The sequence below is a fragment of the Myxocyprinus asiaticus genome, chromosome 1, assembly GCF_019703515.2.
Source record: "Myxocyprinus asiaticus isolate MX2 ecotype Aquarium Trade chromosome 1, UBuf_Myxa_2, whole genome shotgun sequence".
NCBI lineage: Eukaryota > Metazoa > Chordata > Actinopteri > Cypriniformes > Catostomidae > Myxocyprinus > Myxocyprinus asiaticus.
The window spans coordinates 66,460,052-66,465,800 of NC_059344.1; the positions used below are offsets into that span (position 1 = coordinate 66,460,052).

General features: G+C 36.3%; 1 protein-coding gene across 1 annotated transcript in view; it reads right to left on the reverse strand.

Moving 5' to 3' along the window:
- The window catches only part of LOC127447811 (uncharacterized), a 160,884-nt gene extending 155,920 nt beyond the window's left edge, over nt 1-4,964 (reverse strand). Inside the window, exon 1 of the mRNA XM_051709891.1 lies at nt 4,938-4,964. The gene's annotated coding sequence lies outside the window, so the exon portion shown is untranslated. The remainder of the gene's footprint in view (nt 1-4,937) is intronic.
- Nucleotides 4,965-5,749: the final 785 nt, after the last annotated feature.

Below are 5,749 nucleotides of genomic sequence, written 5' to 3' on the forward strand. Positions count from 1 at the left end.
CACAAAGCAGATCTACGGTATCATTTTCCTTCAGTATTTAAACTGCTGAGCATGACTTTTATCAGAAAAGAGGACAATAATAAACAAATAATAATAATTTTAAGTTTCAATAATGTTCTTTCGTCATTGTAAAGGTCATTTCACATGACTTGAGTCGAGGCGTCAACGCTCTGTTCAACGCCAGCGTCAAGCGCCGCATTGCCCTCCACATGACAAGAGTTGCAGAAACGTCACAGAGGGGCGATTTTATGAGTTTCCCACGTAAAAAAGCAGGAGGTGTGCACAATAAACATTGAAAACATGTATTTGGAAGAGAGAAAAAAAGCTTGAAGGTGCTTTGATAGCAGAAAGAAATAAAAGGACTCGTTTATGTTTAGGTCTAAGCGTTTTCTTGGTGAATTTAAATCGGTTCAATAACTGGGGTCTCTGATATTCGTAAATGATAAGGTAATATTTAATTAAAAGAAATTGAGACATTCGATGTCTCTTCACAAATTTGGATAGTTTTTAAATATTTCTTGTTGCTTTGTACTTTCATAGACATTAATGTGAAACAAAAACATGTGTGTGAAAAACACTTTGGTGTAAAGTGACGTCACTTCATAGACTTCAATGTATTCTGCAGTGCTGACGTGAGTCATGTGAAAGACCCTTAACGTGTATAAATATCAGTCACATTTGCATATTAATCATTGCTCTTCACAATCACAAAAGTGACCAATTATGGTTTCAAAATGGCGAATTTCTCCAAAAGATGAGTTTGGATCCCTGAGATTATAATAATTTTTTTCATGCATTTATTTATTTTGTGGTATTTGATATTTTTCTACGCTACACCCGTGGCACAGTGGTTGGGAAACACTGCTTTATATCATGTATATGTCTATATTCAGAATATGTTTCACACTCAAATATAAGTGAGAAATGAGAGCAGTCTGCAGGACTCAATAACAGATCTGACATCAGAATGACAGTTTGAACAAAAGGTACACCTCTTTACTAGTGTCACAAAACAGAATACCATGTCGTTAAATTAATAATCAAAGATAAATACAATTCCATTATTATAATATGTAAAAGCATTGCAAAGAAACAGCCTAATATTTCCGTTTGGTGTTCTTACCTGGGCCGGCCCAGACTCTGTTGGCACCCTAGGCCAGATTTTAGATTGTTTTTAGGTTGATCGTGCCTGGTAACGTGCATGTAAAATGGCTAGAAATAGCATTTTAGCTTAGCGTAAAGCTGACAATTTACACAAGGTTTATTTCTATTTCTTCTGCTCCAAACTTACTTCAAACTTACTTCTCTGTCTGCTCGTATGAATGTAACACATCATAAGAAAGTGTTTCACCGCTGTTCAAATGCACTTTGGATCGCATCATTTATAAGTATAAATGTTCTCCATCTAAAAAGGACTAAATATTAAATGAAACAAATGACAATAAAATGCAAAGTAATCTCTTCAGTAATCAAAATACTTTTTGAATGTAACTGTATTCTAAATACCAATGATTTTGTATTTTAAATACGTAATCCCATTACATTGTAAGGCTGGCACCAGAATGTCTACAACCAAAAGGCGCCATTTCCGGTAAAAGTCAAAGAACTCTTCGAGAAATAACGTCCTAGAACTCTCTCACAAAAGCTGAAACCTTCTCTCTCCCCTTCTCCCCTTCAACAGCTCTGGACCAACATAAAGACATAGATTTATATGTAAAAAATATAACAAATAACATGAAAACAAAGAATGCAACTGTATGTGTTTGATATCATTTAAGAGGTTTATGTGTGACTGGTATAGTGGTCTCTCTCCCATGTTGATAAAACTAATGGTAACAAAGTTATAAGGTCTTTGCCAAATACTGCATAATTTTGGAGGTGGCTCCCCCTCCTTGACCTACAATTGAAATTATCTCCTGTATGTTAACAAGGTTAAACCCCAGGAAGTCAAGAACCCATTCACCCCCAAATCCTCATTGTTCAAAGGATAATACCATTTTATACACAATGTTTATTCTGTCTAGATATTTAAGGAAAGTTGGCACGAAGCTCTGGGAATCTGTATACAGATCTCCCATGCTGTACCGCTGCATGTAGTTTTGTCAGGTATGTTTCTGTGACTTGTCTTTTATTTTTAGTAATGCTTGTTTATTCTGATCATGTGAAATTGGCTTTGATTTGAATTTCTGCAACAATGTTTTATATCCTGCCTGACAAATAAATTGTTATTATTTGATTTATTCTGAATTCCTCTGAAATCATTACTGGAGCTTTAATATAGGAGGAAGCCATTTAAAGACTCTCAGTTTGAATTTAAACCACTCAGGACAACCAGGTAGGACAACCACCTAGGACAGCCGTGTAGGACAACCACCTAGGACAGCCGTGTAGGATTTGAATTTCAATAGACCAGGGTAGACCATACTGGAGCTTTAATATAGGAGAAACCACTCAGGACAACCGGGTAGGAGAAAGCCATTTAAAGACTCTCAGTCACTGCACACCACCCGTCGTAGCAAGTTGTATGTACGTGACTAAGCGGCAATATCGTCTGGTTCTGAGAAAAGCCAAACCAGACGATATTAGTTAACCCTACAAACACTGACTAAGAACGGAACTGGCTATCCATTTTCAGGAGGTTTACGTAATTTAATAACGGGTGGCGTAAGTCTCCAAAGATCAAAAGGACAATGAATAGAAGAGGATTTAGAGTAATCAATAACCTAAAAATGTTAAATTAAAAGAATGATCAGAAATTAATTAGAGCTTAAATATAAATTAGAGGTCAACTTAAAATTGGAGTCAGATAAAATGAATAACGGAATTAAATGTGTAAATTAACAATAATTGCTTTACTTCAGCGCTCAGAAAAGACAGAACAATGCAGAGACCTTCAAGGGCAATTTATTGAAGTTCCACTCCGGAACGGATATGAAAATTATTTATCCAGATTCCCTTTTCCTTTTTTACAACATGAATTCCTTTACTCCCCAACCCTGACAGTATTTAGCATGTTTTCCCAAACTACAGGCCTAGTGGAATTTGAATATCATATGCTCAAAAATCAACTATTATTTTATGTGTATGTGTGTTTATGTGGCCATTTATCATCCGCCAGCAGATGCTACAATTGTGATATGAGTGAGTCAATCATTCAACACTGACACGAACCAAACCACATAAATGATGCCTCCATAGAGCACTCTGTAAGGGAGAGCAAACATGGTGGTAAACTAAAGGGTTTTTCCAAACACAAATACGAATGATTTAAGAGTCCCAAATTGCAATTTTTTTTAAAGCCCAAAACCTTCAGTCACCATACATAATGAAGCATTTATTGCTTTATTAATGGAGAGGGAAACACCATCACAACACAAACAATAATAGTATGTGATTCAATTGTGTACCACAGTATTCCATTTCAATTAGACCACTCGCATTTAATGTAATTTAACTATGTTCTTAAATTGAAGATCATGATTTGTGCTTGTGTTGTCTTTTGGGCTTCACTCTTTCATTGCACTGGCTGTCTCTTCTTCTTGAACTCAAAAGCTGGAATAACGCTGGAATACACATAAGAGAGCTAGCAGAAGACTGTCATCATAACGCACATTTTGCGAAAGAATGCAAAATAATATGCGAGAGAACGCAAAGTTTCTCGGGGGAACGCAAAATTTTGCGAGAGAATGTAAAATCATTTGGTTATTTTTTTCCCCACACCACTAATTGTTCCCCACTACCTTGACCCTTTAGGGGCTCCGTAGTCTTTGGGTATGAGTCTTTCATTAATTTGTCTCGGGACAGCTGCATAGACTCTGTATTGGAAACAGAAATTAGTTCATACTCTCAACCTTCCTTAAATACAAGTGGTTGGTCACTCTATGTAACCAAGGGTGTATATTTGGCTTGAACGTTGGGGGGAGGGGTTGCATGACACATTTACATGTTTCCATAGATCATTGTATAAATAATGGGGGGGTTGTACTTGCTTGTTTTGATTATTGTTGGGGGGGGGGGCGGAGACGGAATCTACGCCCCTGTATTTGACCATTTTATCAGTAATATATGGGTGTTAGTAGCTCATTTTGCTCAACACAGGGGTAGAGGGAGCACAGTTGTCGCACTTCTAAAAAAAACAAAAACAAATAAACAATCCTCTCCTGTGGCACTGCCTGTCAACCGCCTATGTCCCTATGCTATGGGCCGGCCCTGGTCCTCATGTCCCCTTTGTTGGCGCATTACAGGAAAATAGTTTGAAGTATTAACAAAGATTTTTATAACAGAACTTTTGACCAGCATGGTCTGAAAATCACTTTAATAATTATATGACTTAAGTCAGATTTCACAACTTTATGCAAAGTTTCTGCTTATAGTCTCTCAGCCAGATAATGAAGACAACATTACAACAATAGGGCCTCCTGCACATTACTGAAACATGTTCAATAAGAACAGCAGACAGACCGAAGATTAATAGAGAAGTTGAGAGTGATCTGAGAGCTCAAGATGGAGAGAGTCTTTTTAAAGATACAACACATACAACACCAACTCACGAAAACAGAAATATGTCTGATTCAACACACAATCCAAAGATTATTACAATAAAATAAGATACAAGTATATAAAATATGAAGAGACGAAAGACATCAAAGTTACAACATGTACACAAGTCCATCATCTTTCACATGAACACAGACAGATGCATTTGTTCTGTAACACACAGTAATAACTGCAGTCTTCACTCTCATCATCACTATAACACAAAACATTATATATATATATGAACAGAATAAAGAATACATGAACACTGAGACAGTGAATCTACAGTATAGACCTGTGCACCCACATCACCATCATTTGTTTTATCTTCAGCAGAACATATTTTCTGACACACACACAGAAATAACAGAAGATAATATAGAATATAATAAAATACTCACAGAGTATAAGAGGCAGCACACTGGACTCCATACTGTCACATTAATGAACTGTTTTAGCAGTGATGTGTGTCTAAACCAAACACTTCCTGTGTTCAAATGTCATTTCATACGTCAGAGACAGAAATAAAAGTGGGGAAGAAAGACAAGGGTCTACAGACCAATGCATGCAGAACAAAAAAAAAAAAAAAAAAAAAGATATTTAACTTCTCCTTTAGTGCATTCAAGCTGTTGAAGCTGTGTTCCTCTTTAATTTGAGTAAAGACTTGAACATGAACACTAAACACACACATGCAAATCATGTTGACTGAATCAGACACACAAGTGACTCTGCAGTGAATTAAATTCAGACTGTCTGTGATTCACAGTAAGAATTAAAACTTGTTCATTTCTCCTCTAAAGGAGGGCTGAACCATAACAGTGAGAAGAGGAGCAACATTCAGGCCTTTCTGAACACAGAATGATTTCTAAGAAGGAGAAAATAAATGAACTGCTCACACACTGGCTGAAACCACATATTTCTAAGAAGGGGAAAATAACTGCTCTCACACTTAACAACATGACAAAGTGATTTAAACACAATCAGAGTAAGTTAAAATCAAATCAAACTTTAATCACAGTAGTTTTCACACAATAACAGGACTGCAGTGGCAAATGCTGATAATGATAAATGGGCTGATAGCACTATGTAACAACATTTTGGTTCCTGGGTAGAAAGTGATATTTCCTTATTTCTTATGCCTCAAAAGTATTGAAAATGGCTATTATTCCCCACAAACTTTGCTTTTGTGACCAGGACAGTGATATTTTGAAAT